The sequence below is a fragment of the Protopterus annectens genome, chromosome 14.part0, assembly GCF_019279795.1.
Source record: "Protopterus annectens isolate FY-2018-M chromosome 14.part0, PAN1.0, whole genome shotgun sequence".
Lineage (NCBI taxonomy): Eukaryota > Metazoa > Chordata > Ceratodontiformes > Protopteridae > Protopterus > Protopterus annectens.
Genome location: NC_056748.1, coordinates 916,548,849 through 916,563,667, shown reverse-complemented (window position 1 = coordinate 916,563,667; position 14,819 = coordinate 916,548,849). Strand labels below are relative to the sequence as shown.

The 14,819-nt window shown below is 41.0% G+C and overlaps 1 protein-coding gene across 1 annotated transcript in view; it reads right to left on the bottom strand.

Annotated features, from left to right (window-relative positions):
• The window catches only part of ZNF518A (zinc finger protein 518A), a 310,424-nt gene that overhangs the window by 194,535 nt on the left and 101,070 nt on the right, over nucleotides 1-14,819 (bottom strand). The window lies entirely within an intron of this gene.

Sequence of the window (14,819 nt, the reverse complement as noted above, 5' to 3'; positions counted from 1 at the left end):
TGAATGCAGTTGATGACACTCCAAATAGTCCCTTTTAAAGAACTGCCTACAAATATGAAGTTTTTCCCCTATATAGCTACATGTAAAGAAAGCACAGTTTAAAAAAATACCCACTGTGCTTCCTGCCTGCAGCTTATTTAGCACTTTCTTTGCATGCTACTTGGACTTAAAATCTCAACTTGGTTCCGTTTGGAATTTACTGTAATGACTGATGCATTATATGGCCAATAAAGTTATTAACAAATAGGCAGCACAGGCAATACTGGAAAAAAAAACAATGCAATCTTTGAATGAAGCAGTATGGGAAAACTAAAACCTTCAAAGCCTTTACAAAGCTCAAATAATGTCGGCTGTTTCAGCCAAAACAATTAAGGAGCCGTGCAAGTCTGTTTATCACCTTTCAATTAAAAAAAATAAGAACACTCAAAAGTAATTTTTGAAAATTTACTTAAACTGTCTTCAAAGACACTCAAAGAAAATATAAATTCAGGGTACAGCAACATTTGTTTGATGACTCCATTACCTAAGGCACTGGAAACGGTCACAGGAGCTAGTGGCTGTGAGACTTAATTCCCCAAACCTTTTTTTGCTACAGGATAAAACCAAAGGAAAAGGAATGGACAAAGATAGACATTTATTCCTAGTCAAAAAAGTGAATATACTTAGGGTCTGCAGAGTCTGTGTGTGAATGAAAGCAAGTGATCCTTTCAATTACAACTTAACACAGTTAATGATGGTCATTTTGGCTAGTTAACAGCAATCTATGTGGTGGAAGAAGTGAGTATCTGTATGCGAGGGGGGGAAACAAAACATCATAGCTTCAAATTTTAAGATAAATTTTTGTGACGATTCAAAACCAAAGGAGACATGCCTTGGCAGAAGCCAAAAATGGAAATTATGCAGTTATCAGAACACTGCTCTTCTTCAACCCTAGTTCTACCACTATGACAGATAGTGGATCCGACCCAGCAAATTGACACTTTTCAAAGTGCCCAAGCTCCTTCTCTACTCCCATAATGCACCTGCCATTTGAGTTCCAAGGTCAAATTTGCTGCCCATAATCTAACATATGGATACTGAAGAACAAGGAAATCTAGTGACAGAGGGACAGCCATCAAGTTATGACTACTAGGTTTGTCCGACATTACAATTGGCATAAAATTTTGATGGGAGGGTGGAAGGGGAGTTAAAGTGGACAGAGGGGAGACAGTGAAGATCTAAGTGTTATGATAAGAACACAACTTCATTATCTTACCAGTATCCTGTCCATCCATTTCAGATGAAGGGACAGAATCTTCAGTTAACAAAATCATCAGTGGAATCAGGACAGGATATCTCTGAGCTCCAGAGCAGTACCTTGACCTACAGATCACATCCAATTTATAATGTTTGGCAAAGGTGTACAATGTTGACCAGGTAGTTGTTGTACAGATATAATCTATGGAAGAATTCTTGAAAAATGCTGTAAAAGTTGGAATTAACTTTAGGCTTTGCCAACACAGTTCTATGATTAGATTGTTACACACGCTATACATTTGGATGGCCATCTGAACCAAGAGATTTTGGAGACTTTCCATCCCAAATTTGTACGCACACAAAGAAATGAACATCTGGTAATCTTTTCTGATGGTCTTACTATGATGCAAGTAAAAACAGTTGTTCATTACATCTAGGAATTGTAATAAGAACTTTGCTCTTTTAGAATATTAAGGAAAAGACTGGAAGAAGAATGGCTTGATTGAGTGACAATTCTGCGATAACATTTGGTATAAAGAAGGATTAGTCCTGAGATAACCCCTATCCATGTGGAAAACCAACTATGAAGTTTGAGTCTAGCCAAGGTATTTGCTATCTGATGTAGGGGCTTTCAATGTTAACTGAACTTTGATCGTTGTGTAATAGGAACCCGAATAGAACAGCGAAGACAGAAACTGCAACACTGAGAGAAATGGTGCAGAGCAATAATTTAATCTCTGTTGGAATGTCCACATGAGATTTATTTCCCCATTTACTCTTTTAGAGTTTCCAAATATAAGCTTTCAGTGAAATTAATTTGGATCATGCTGGAAGAGTTAGCTGAATCCCTGGCCATTAGTGGAATTTGAAGAAAAGTACAGTTTTGTACCTACCATAAATGTAGATCTACATTGCTGCAGTCATAACCTGTGGGTAGTCCGCTGTCCTCGGTCGGCCCGAATACCAAAGGGCTAGGCTGGCACCGGTCATTGTCACCTAGAGCTGACGTCAGTACGCAGTAGTACTTAAGCGCATGACCGACGCCATATCCTCAGTCTTTCTTGCCCCAGATGTCAGAAGGCCTAAAGAGAAAGGCCAAAGCCAAAAATAGGAAATGCCCAACAACCCCCAGTGTGTAAGTAAAGAATATCTCCAAACGAAACCCAGCAACCCCAACCTATAGAGGGGAAGGAGGGAGGGAAAATTGGACTGCAGCAATGTAGATCCTCGAACATCTACATTTATGGTAGGTACAAAACTGTACTATGTTCTTCGTCTCACATTGCTGCAGTCATGACCTGTGGGTAGAATCCCAAAGCAAAGGAAAAGGGAGGCTGGCAAATTACAAAGCATTAGGAGCTGCTAACATGCCCTGTAAAACTGCAGTGGCAAACCCAGCCCTGGACTTGGAATAGAGAGGGAGATGGTAATGCTTAGTGAAAGTGTGTACAGAACTCCAAGTAGCTGCCTCCAAAATATCCTTAGTAGCTACACCCCTCAAAAAGCAGTAGAAGTGGCAGTAGCCCTAGTAGAATGAGGCCTGATCCCAGCAGGGACATCCTTCCCATGATGAGAATAACAAAAGGCAATACAATGACCAATCCACTTCGAAATAGTCTGCTTAGAAACAGCTTTCCCCTGTGAACTCAAAGCAAAAGAAACAAATAACTGTTGAGTCTGTCTGAACTCCTTAGTTCTGTTCAAGTAGTAACGTAACTGCCTGTGGATATCCAAAGAATGCAAGACTTTTTCCCCTTTATTTTGGGGGTCAGCATAAAAAGTAGGCAAATGAATAGACTGATTCAAGGCCACACTAGAAATCACTTTAGGCATAAAAGTAGGGTTAGTCCGCAAAGAAACTCTATCCTTATGGAATATCAAAAAAGGTTCAACCGCCATGAGAGCCTGCAATTCAGATACCTTCCTAGCAGAAGTAATGGCCAACAAAAAAGCAGTCTTCCAAGACAAAAACTTCAGTTCAGACGTAGCTGCAGGTTCAAAAGGAGGTAAAGTAAGTTTCTCCAAAACAAAATTGAGATCCCAGGAAGGAGTAGGAGCTCACGTGGGGTCTAATATTCTTTGCCCTCTAAGAAATTGTTTGAACAAAGGATGAGAAAATAAAGGAGGGTCACAATCATAGTGAGCAGAAATGGCTGCAGCATGAACCTTCACAGAAGAGAATGACAAACCCCTGTCCAGTAATTCAGTAAGGTACTGCAGTGCAAAACTCAAATTAGGCACTGAAACATCAAAACCCTTTGCAGTGCTCCAAAGAAAAAATCTCTTCCATTTATCAGCATAAACTTTTCTAGTGCTAGGCCGCCTAGCTTCCAAAATGACATCTAAAACCTGTTGAGGAAGCTGAGACCCCACCGGCTCCATCACAGAATACGCCAGGCTGTCAGATGGAGGGGCTGCACCTGAACATTGAGAAAATGATTGTTTGACTGGGACAACAAATGTGGAATCTGTGGCAGAGGCCAAGGAGGCTCCTGGATTAAACTCCTCAGCAGAGGATACCAATGTTGACGTGGCCAGTCTGGTGCTATTAGAATCATGCAAGGCTTGTCCCGTCTGACTTTCAAGAGTACCTTGGGGAGAAGAGGCAGAGGAGGAAAAGCATAAACGTGAAGGTTGTTCCAACTGAAAGATAGAGCATCCACTTTCCAAGCATCTGGGTGGAACATCTTTGTGCAAAATTTTGGAAGTTGAAAATTCAGTGGGGAAGCGAATAGATCTATGTCTGGAGTTCCCCAAGCCACAGTCAATTGTTTGAAAATCTGAGGATCCAGTTTCCACTGTGGGGATCCACCATTTGTCTGCTCAAAATATCTGCTAGGAGTTCTGTGCTCCTGGCAGAAACCTTGCTTGAAGATTGATTCGCAAACTCAGAGCAGTCTCCCATAAAATCATTGCTTGTCTGCAAAGAGGGTAGGAATGGGTTCCCCCCTGCTTGTTGATGTACCACATGACTGTTGTGTTGTCTGTTTGTATCAACACCTGTCCTGGCTGAAGTAGTTCCTTGAAGGCCATCAAAGCAAATTGTACTGCTAACATCTCCTTCATGTTGATATGCAAATGTAGTAGTTTGGGAGGCCACATGTCTTGTATCCATTTTCCATTGAAGTGTGCTCCCCAAGCCAAGTCCGAGGCATCTGTCGTTAGAATCTGACTCGCCTCTGGTCGGGACACAGAGAGTCCCTTGTTTAGGTGACATTCCTGAGCCCACCACAGTAATTCTTTCTGGATGCAAGGTATAATCCGAATGACAGTGTCCAAACTGTAGCAGTGTTGAGCCCACACACTTTTGAGATACCATTGTAGCTTCCTCATATGCAGTTTGGCATTGGGAAGTACTAGAATGCAAGATGCCATAAACCCCAAGGCTTGGAGGACTGTCCTTGCAGTCAGCCTGGACATTACTGATAACTGCTGGAAGTAGAGAGGAAGAGTTCTTTGTTTGTCCGGGGTCAGAAATGCCATCTGAGAGGCTGTATTCAGTCTCACACCCAGAAAGCACATGTCCTGAGAGGGCACTAGACTGGACTTTATTTCGTTCACAGTATACCCTAGGCACCTTAAAACTGTCATTACATACTGGAGATGCTGTAGTAATTTGTCTTTGTTTTGAGCAAGAATCAGGCAATCGTCCAAATAAGGATAAATTTGTATTCCTCTCTGTCTGAAGAAAGCAATCACAGGAGCCAGAACTTTTGTGAACACCCTGGGCGCAGTAGATAAGCCAAAGGGCAATGCAGAGAATTGATAATGTGAAGTACCAGCCCGAAATCTCAGGAATCTCCTGCAGCTGGGCTTGATAGGGATGTGAAGATAGGCCTCTTTGAGATCCAAGGTTACCATCCAGTGATCTTTGCCTATCATAGGCAGAAGTTGTTGTAATGTTAACATCTTGAACTTTGGAATTTCCAGGTTGGTGTTGAGAATGGACAAATCCAGAATTGGCCTCCAAGTGTTTCCTTTCTTTGGTACTAGGAATAGACGGGAATAAAATCCTAGGCCTACTTCTGAAGGAGGGACCACCTGAATTGCCTCTATCTGCAAAAGTAAAGAAATCTACTCCTGAGCCTCCAGCCTTTGCTGAGGAGGCACATCCGGCATGCCTTTGAAAGGAGGAAAAGTGTGAAAATAAAACTTGTAACCTCGATTTATTATATCCAACACCCATTTGTCTTGGGTGATCAAATTCCAGTTTTCTTTGAAAAGTCCCAACTTTCCTCCTAGAGGAGCTGCCAGTAAGGAAGGGTCTGGCAGCGGAAGATACATGTCATTGGGTCTGCTTACGAAAGGGCTGACCCCTGCCCTCACCAGAAGACTGTGCAGGAGAACTCCAAGTCCTAGGTCTGAAGGAACCCTGAGCGTGAGCCCTGCCTCCACCATGTCTAGACCTGCCCTTAGGCTGATAATCCGAAGAAGGATAAGACCATCCCCTAGCAGGCCAATACCTACTAAACTTAGGGGCTGCACCTGCAAAAAATCCTTGACCGTCTGCATAGACTTAGCCTTATCTTCCATCTTTTTCAAAACTGATTCCACAGGAGGACCAAAAAGAACTTCAGATTGAAGAGGAGCATCCAAAATCCGAGCCTTTACATGTTCTGACAAATTTTGATCCTTAAGCCAGGCATGTCTACGAATAACTGAACCTGTAGCAGCCACCCTAGAAGAAGCCTGAAGAGCATCAAAACCACACTGCAAAGAATGCTGCCAACTTGATCAGATGCATGAACCAACTCCTGGAGCTCCTTACACTCTAAACCCTCAGATAAAGCATCCACCTTAGATTTCAATTGGCCTAATAAAAAGTTCTGATACTTCAGCATATGAAATTGTCAATTCAAAGCCCTCATAGCTAACGTAGAGGAGGTGTACACTTTTTTCCCCCACCTGTCTAACGCTCTAGAATCTTTATCCAAAGGGACTGGATTTTTAGCCACAGAAGCCCTAACACCCTAAGGGCCTTGAATAATAGTTTCCGGATCAGTTCTAGGACTTTTATACAAATACTTATGTGCTTCTGGAACTCTGTAATACCTGTCTGGCTTAACAGGGGCCGGAGGCAGAGAATCAGGATTAAGGGAAGATTCAGAAAAAACATCCTGAACAACATCTAAGACAGGAGGAATAGCCAAGGGCCTATGTTGTGGCAGAAACAAAAATTCCCTAAGCCTTTTCCGAGAATCTGAAAAATCTTGACCTTCCCACTTGAAATGCTCCCTCATGGTATGTAAGGTTTCAGAAAAAGAAAAATCTTCTGGAGGAGAAGCAGATGGACAGGAGTCCTCTGCATCCGAATCAGAATAGGAAGGAAAATCCTGAATTTCTTCAGCTGAGGAATCAGAGTAGTCCGAGGAATGATCCATTCCCTCTAAATCTGCCTCCACCCTAGACCTCTTCTCTGGGGGGGGCATAGAACCCCGGATCAAAGTAATCAAGTCCTCCGCCATTTTCAACATAAGTTTTTTAGGAACAGGGGCTGGAGAGCTAGAAGAATGACCAGGTCCAACAAGACCAGGTTTGGCCTTAGCATGGCCTTTAGCCACTGAAGTAGAAGGCCTAATAACCTTTTGTAAGGATAGAACTACTGAAACCTGAGAAGCACTCTCGGCCTATCCTAACTCCTGAGAGGCCAACTCCTGTAAAAGTAAAGGTTCCCCCTGGGATTCAGCCGAACCCTCAGCAGGATCCACAGATTCAACCGGAGGCTCCGAAGAACCGGCGTCCGCAACGGACGACTCATCCGGTTTAGATCTCAAAGATTTATCCTTACGCTTTTTAGCGGTAGCGGGCGTCGGAGGATCCGACGGCATGTTATAGTTACACCGAAAACAAGCCTGGCACAGTCTAACCTTCGCTTAATGGTGCGCTTATTAAATCTAGCACAAAGCGACACCCGACTCACGCCGTGCTCGGCCCTAAGCAAGGAATACAGAAAGAATGATAATCCCTATGAGGTATCTGTTTCCCACAAGAAATGCAATTATTAACTTTTTCTGACATCCGGATAACTGAGGCAAGAAAAAACAAAAATTTCCAACGGGTACTTAGCCCAACTTGGTCTTCGGTCTGAAACTCGGTAAATGAAAATTTCAGAACGCCGAACGGCACTTGCAAACGCTGCTTCTGCTTCGGACCACGCGGCAAGAAAGACTGAGGATATGGCGTCGGTCATGCGCTTAAGTACTACTGCGTACCGACATCAGCTCTAGGCGACAATGACCGGCGCCAGCCTAGCCCTTTGGTATTCGGGCCGACCGAGGACAGCGGACTACCCACAGGTCATGACTGCAGCAATGTGAGACGAAGAACATCCATGTGATTAAGTTGAGTGAAGCAATGTCAGGGGTGAGGCTCACCAGATGGATGAGGGAGAAAATCCAACTGGAGACCTAGAACAGAGGGCTGTGTCTTGAAATAAGACTATATGACAGCAAACAATCTGTCTCAGCATAAGGATGTTTTCTGCAGGAACTTTACCAGGGGAAAAGGCATAAAGTAGACCAAGAAACCAGTTATGTTGTTTATTGCCTTTCTTTGTTACGGGATTAGGGCAAGATAGTTGCTATATTTAGTGTTAGTTGGGGGACGTAAAAACGTCACAGCAAGACTGACCCAAACAGCAAACAATCATCTGTGCTACTGAAAGAATGAGGGACCAATCAGAAGACATCAGTACGCATCTGCTGACCCTGTCCAATAGATAATGTGCTCATCTGGAAATGTGCTTTGCTAACAGAATGTGCTGTGAAGGCATCACACATTTAACCCCTATGCTAAGAAGCCATGAGGGTGTGGCAGATGATAACCACTGGAAATGTTAGGACCCAGAAGAGTGAATGACAAAACTCCTTGAGAATGAATGGCTGAAAAAGCAGACTTACATTTACCAAGTCCAAGATGGCCACTTACCAGAATATTCCCTTTTCTCTGAAGTACAGTGATCAAGAATTGGCATATGCAAGTTCAGGAAGTATTGGGGGGGGGGGGCTTGCCCGCTTGCAAAAGAGAAGTTTAAAGGAAAAGAGCGATCAAGATTTGCTCTTCTCCTGAAGCTTAGGTCTTTTTTTTTTTTTTTTTAGTGTATCAGCACTCAGCACCAAGTGTCAACATTTCAATAGGAGGCCAATGAAGACCAGGTTCTTCCCTGCTTGCTGATGTACCAGACCACTGACAAGCTGTCCATGTGCACAGAAATCATACCCTGGGTAATATATTCCTGAAAGGCCTGCGACTCCAGGAAGACCACACTCATATCCACAGTACTGATGTGAAGATTTGTCTCTTGTTGTTTGTGTGCACGCCCTTGACAATTTTCTCCTTAAAATGACCACCCATCCCAGAGGGGAGGCATTTGTGCTTACAGTGGCTTTTGGAAGGGGAAGGATGAAGGGTCTTCCTGCTATAACAAAGAGAAACTGCATCCACCAGTCCAAATGTTGTTTGCAAATGTAGGAGAGTTGAACTGAATTGTGCATAGCATCCACTAATGAGACTACTGCCTGCTTAGATCCAGTGTACAGTCATACAGAACCTCTTGTGTGGGAACCAGTTGAAAAGAAGTAGCAGACAGCACCAGAATCTTTACGATGAGAGAAACAGGTGAAGTTGATGTGAGAAGTTTTGAGATTATAGTTTGTGTTGTCAATAGTCTCTCTTCTGGAAGTCTGACACTGCTCAATGTAGTGTCCATATGGCACCCTATGAATATCAGGATTTGCAATGGTTCTAGCTGTGACTTTGCTGTGTTCACAGAGATACCCAAGGACTGATACAAACAAAGAAGATAGTTTCCAGCTGGTAAGGGAATATGAAAATCCCTTTCAACCTTCAGGTGGGCTGCAACAACTGGCATGTACTTTGTGAACAACTGAAGGGATGTGGAGAGACCAAAGTTCAGAGCTCAAAACTAATAGTGACTTGTTCCTAACTGGAAGTGGAGATACTCAAATGGCCCTTCAATATCAACTTATTCTTACTGTCCTGTATGAAGCAAAGGCCCTTACAAATACCAGAAAGCCAACAGGTGTTCCAACCCGAAGAATACCACATAATTCATTGGTATCCAAGGGAGGATTTTGCACCCACACCAGGCAAACTTCCTGAGGCCCTTGCCCATGCTAAAGACCAGAAAGTCACTAAATTTGTTTGACCAAGCACTGCCACTACACGAACTATGGCACTAAATGTATTTATTGAGTTACATTTGATTACAGAGAAAGCTTGACCAGGAAGGCGGCCATTGTTAGCGAAGGCCCAGGGAGAAAAGCTCCAAATTATTACAAAACATTTTAAGAACAATTTTTTCAATCTTTAAAAATAAAACAAAACATTTGTATTTTAAATAATTACAACAAATTAGACATAATATAACATTGGATAAGAATCTATACAAGATAGATGACAATCATTTCATATTTAGAGAAATTTTAGACAATTTGTAAAGAAATTAAAAGTAGCTTTGTCTAACAGAAACAGGAATTGCAACAAGAACGGAGGGGAAAATCAGGATTATTGTATATTTAGAGAGTAAGTCAGGGAAGAGAATTTATTAGCAGTAAGGAAGTGAAGAATGGAGAGCAAGGAGGTATAAGGAATAAAAAGGTACTTGCTCACATTCATGGATTGAGTTTATCCTGGTTGTGAGCAAGAACAGACCCAAATTTAGCTAGAAAGTTTTTCAGAGTTGTTTTAAAAGATGGGAGGGAGGGTAAAGACCTGATCGATACAGGTAAGGAGTTCCAGGCCTTAGCAACCTTGTACGAGTACAGACAATACCCAGCAGATTTGCTAGGTGTGTAGACAGAAAGGAGTTGTTGGGCACTGGATCGCAATGACTGAACGAGAACATATTTGCGTGGAATGTTTTTTAATGCTGGACAGGCAAATGGATGCTGGATAATTTTATAGGTGGTAAGAAGATTTGTATATGTTAGCTGATATGATAGTTCTAACCAATTTAGACTTTTCAGTGCTATACAGTGGTGGGTTCTAAAAGGGTTATGTGCCGAAAATTTAGCAACTTTGTTATAGCATTGTTAAAGTTTTAATTTTTGTGAAGCCTGGAGGTTAGTAAGGATGGGAGCACCATAAAGAAGAGTGGAGAGGAGATAAGTAATGGCAAGTATAATTTTAATTGCATCAGCAGGAAAGTTTTTGGCTCTGTAAAGCATCCCTAGTTTTTGAGGAGTTCCTCTTATACAATTTTGTATATGCAGATCAAATGAAAGATTATCATCTACTATAACCTCTAACAGTTTGATATGAGAAGGGACTTCAATGGTTGTACCATCAAGGGAGGACTTTAAATTTAGTTTTTTTCATGAGAGAGGGATTTGTGGAAAAAAGTAATAGCTTGGTCTTTTTACGGTTAAGCACGAGTTGTGAGTCATGAGGCCATGTTTCAGTGGCTGTTAAAGCTTCCTGAGTAATTTTCTGGAGGTCTACTGTGTTGTCAGATGTGCAAATGAGAATGAAATCATTGTATTGTATTAGGGCAGCCTGTTGTGTGATGTATAGAGGGTATAAAAATGTTAAAGAGGAGGAGACCAAGGACAGAGCCAAAAGGTACACCAGTGGTGACTGGGAGGCAAGGAGAGAGCGCAGAGTGACCTTTTACTGACTAATACCTATTGAATAGGTAGCTTCTGAACCACAGGTGGGTGGACTAAGAAAAAGCTAGTGAGGGTATTTGAAGTACAAGTTTGCTGTGACAAACTGTCGAAAAAACAAATCTAGATACAAGGAAGACACTAGTTTGCCATTACCTCTAGCTTTACTATCATTATCTATATAGGTTAGAAGGGCAGTGCTAACAGTATGAGAAGGACAGAAGCCATGTTTAATAGGGAAAATTAGTTCTTCCTGATGAATCCTGAATCTTTCTAATGAACTCAACAGCAGCAATAATACTAACCATAACAGTAAGACAAATGACAGTGAGAAAGCACTATGAGAAAAAGCCAAAACGCTTTGGCTAGACTCAAAATGCCTTGTCATAAGAGCAGAAAGGAGAAAAATAGATATTTTTTAATAACGGAGAGAAAGTAGAGGAAAAAAATGAAAGTTTTGAGGTTTTAATGATTTCCTTTTTAGAATTTATCTGAAGGAGCACTAGAGCTATGGATGACCTCTATGGTGGCAAACAAGACCTGAGGTCTCAAGACAGGGAAAATACATTACGGGAACAGGGAAGAAGCTCGAGCAGTTTAAGTATGGTCTTACTGTCAGTGGGCTCTACCTGACACTAGTATTTCCCAATAGTGTAAGTGGGCAGACAGGATAATGTACGATCTATCGTTTTGTGGTACTGAAGACAAAGCCAATACTTCTGCTTTTCAGAATCATTACTTTATTATAATTTTGTAGCATACCTACTGCAAATGTCATTATATTAAGATCTCCAGAAAAATGCGCGTTTTTATTTTCAAGGCAGTATAATCCAACAAGTATCAATCTGTAGATCAAAAACACCAAAAATCAGGAGAAAACCAGGAATTGTAGCGTAAAATTATTTAATTCGCTATTTGTCAAAAGTGACTTCAACAGAAATAAGGTACAGGTATTTCTGTTGAAGTCGCCTTTGACGAATAGCGAAATAAATCATTTTATGCTAAAAGACCTGGTTTTCTCCTGATTTTTGGTGTTTTTGATCTACATTTTTCTTTGGTATACACTGCTGCTGTTCCTGCTGCTTTTTGCTTTTCTTAAGTGTCAATCTGTGTTTAAACAAAAGATCTCACTGTACAGGACTTAAATTACCAAACAAGAAAAAATTCCATCATTAAACAATTATACTGCTAAATAACCTTGTTGAAACTGTCTGTACCAAACAAATTCAACTTCAGTTAAAACGATCTTTTAAAACAAATAAATTCATATCAAATCATTAATTAAACCAACATGAAAGAAAGAACTTGTGTATGAAAGATGCAGTGACATCATTTATACAACTTCTCTTTCTACAATGAAGGAAAAATGTCAAGGCACCAGAAGCTTTTTTCTAAAGCTTTCTTAATTGACATTCCTTCTCTATGTTATTGTTTTACACCCTTACGTATTATCGCAACCACATTTTCGCTCTGATGCTGGTTGCTTCTCCTTGTGTCAACTGGGACCAATAAAGTATGAGAAACCCTCAAAGACGTGTTTTCTTTAATGTGTTATTGTTTTTAGGATGGTTTTTCACTTCAATGGCTGAAAAAATAAGGTTTGACAAATAGGTTTCCCCATTTACTGCCAGCATATCAAGATGTCAGTTAAGAAAGTCCAACGTTCCACTTAAAACGCGTTCCGCGTTCTCAGCCTTTGCCCTGAGAACGGAAAGCATCAGGAAAGAAAAGCAAAGCAGTACCCAGTCTAACTTCTTAAAAAAGTAATCGGGAAGGGTAGACTGTTAAAACACGATCTTGGTGGTGGGTTTGTAAAACTAGTAAGGGTTTGCATATGGTAGGATTTCTGGCTAGTGTGCTCAAAAGCAGCTAATTCATTGGAAGTGTGTGTGTGTGTGTGTGTGTGTGTGTGTGTGTGTGTGTGTGTGTGTGTGTGTGTGTGTCTGTGTGTGTGTGTCTGTGTGTGTGTGTGTGTGTGTGTGTGTGTGTGTGTGTTTCTAACATCGTAAGCTATGACTGCCCACACTCCTTTCAGGCCAACGTACGTATATACAGCCAGCCACTGGGATCGCTCGCTGAATTCAATGCTTGATGTCTTTCAAGCACGCTAGCCACAAATCCTCAAATTTGAACTCTTACTCATTTTAAAAAGCCACCACCAACATCCCAGAAGAGTTTTTTTTACAGTCTACCCTTCCTGATTACACTTCCTTGTCATTGTTTGAGTAAAAGAGAATAAAGTCCAGCACGTCGGAAAATGTGGTTGCAATAATAAAAGGTACCGTTTTACCATTACAGGTTTGTGCGCTGCACTACAGTTAGTTTCCACTGGTGTGGTACAGAACTTCTGTTCAAACTAGGGAGCAGGAAAACAGCACATATCCAAAGTGCACTTGTACTGAAAATGGCAATTAAGTACATTCGTCCATAATGATGACCTGTCCTGTCACTAGAAAGATGCTTCTTCCACAACTCCAGGGCAGTATGGCTAATCCAACTTCAACAATGAGATTCGCTTAGTTCTTTAAATGCTGAATGGCAAGTCATTTGAATACAAAACACTCCTCATGTTAGTGTAATTCCATTAAACCTTTACTAAGAACTGTTAAAGGGGGATGGGGGGGGTTGGGATAGGGCCCGTTATATACAGGTGCATTTGTACAAGAGCACTTCACTGTCAGCTTGGCACGCTGCACTGCACTTTGTTTCACTAATAAAAACTAAAACTTCTCTTCAGACTTGGTAATGTGACACATACCCAAAATATATCTGTTTTGAGCAGGTATTACATCTGAAGAAGAAATCATACATTTCTCCAAAAGACTGACTTACTTCTATCAATGTATTTATCCCAGCCATTCCTACCCCTGAAGTTAAACACCTGTGCAAAGACACACAAAACACGAAGATAAAGTTGTGTACATATCTTCATTCCAGATATCAACCAAATACTTCTTGCACAACAGTGACATTTTTTTCCTAAGAAAGTTGTTCCTACATTTCAAATGGTTTCAAACATATGGTCCCACAATGGTCAGCACTACAAGTAGGCTTCTACAGCCATCAAGCTGCTCTGCTCTTTGCCATTGGGTTCATAAACAGACATACATGTGATATTTGTTCTGGCTATCAAACTCAGTAAATAACAGAACCACACCAGTGTGTTTTAATGTCTTCTTCTTAACTAAAAAATGTTTCTCAGAAGCCATGAGGCTTTCTGACATTTTAAATGTTTCGGCAAGAAATAACAAAAATAAAAAATAAATTAAACAAGAGTTTGTTTATATATAGACTAACAACAACATTTGATAAAATGTAATCCCCTTGCCTCTAGTGCTATTAGCTCATGCAGTACAATGGCAGGAAATCAAGAAACCATTCTAACATTACATACAAAAAAGACAGCAGTAAAGGCAGATTTGTAAGTGCGATGAAATTAAGGTCAGAATATTTATTTTATTTTATTTTATTTTACATTTGTTGACCGGGTTGGTCCAACTGGATACATGTCCATTTTCAGTGGAGACCCGGGGAGAAAAGCTCCAAAGAACAGAGGTACATAAACAAATATAGTGACATAAGTTAGGAAATTGAGACAGGCAACATTAAAAATACAAAAATATAACAGTAGGTAATAGTATAAAAAAAATTTCAATTAGTGATATTAGTTAGTAAAGATGAATCATTAGGGCTTAATAGTGGACCCTTAAGTTAAGGGCTGGGTGGAGGCCTAGGTAGGCCGGGTTGAGCTGGGAGCCTGAGCTATTAGTCTGGATTAGAGCATGGACATAGCCATTGAGATTTTAATAGAGTTCGGAGTTGAGTTTTGAATTGGTGGAGAGTGGGTATAAGTCTAAGGTTGTTGGGGAGAGCATTCCAGGTTTTGCCAATGGAATTGGCGTACAGTGCATCACCACCCGAGTTAGTAGATTTAATGGTTAATACTTGAAAACTTTT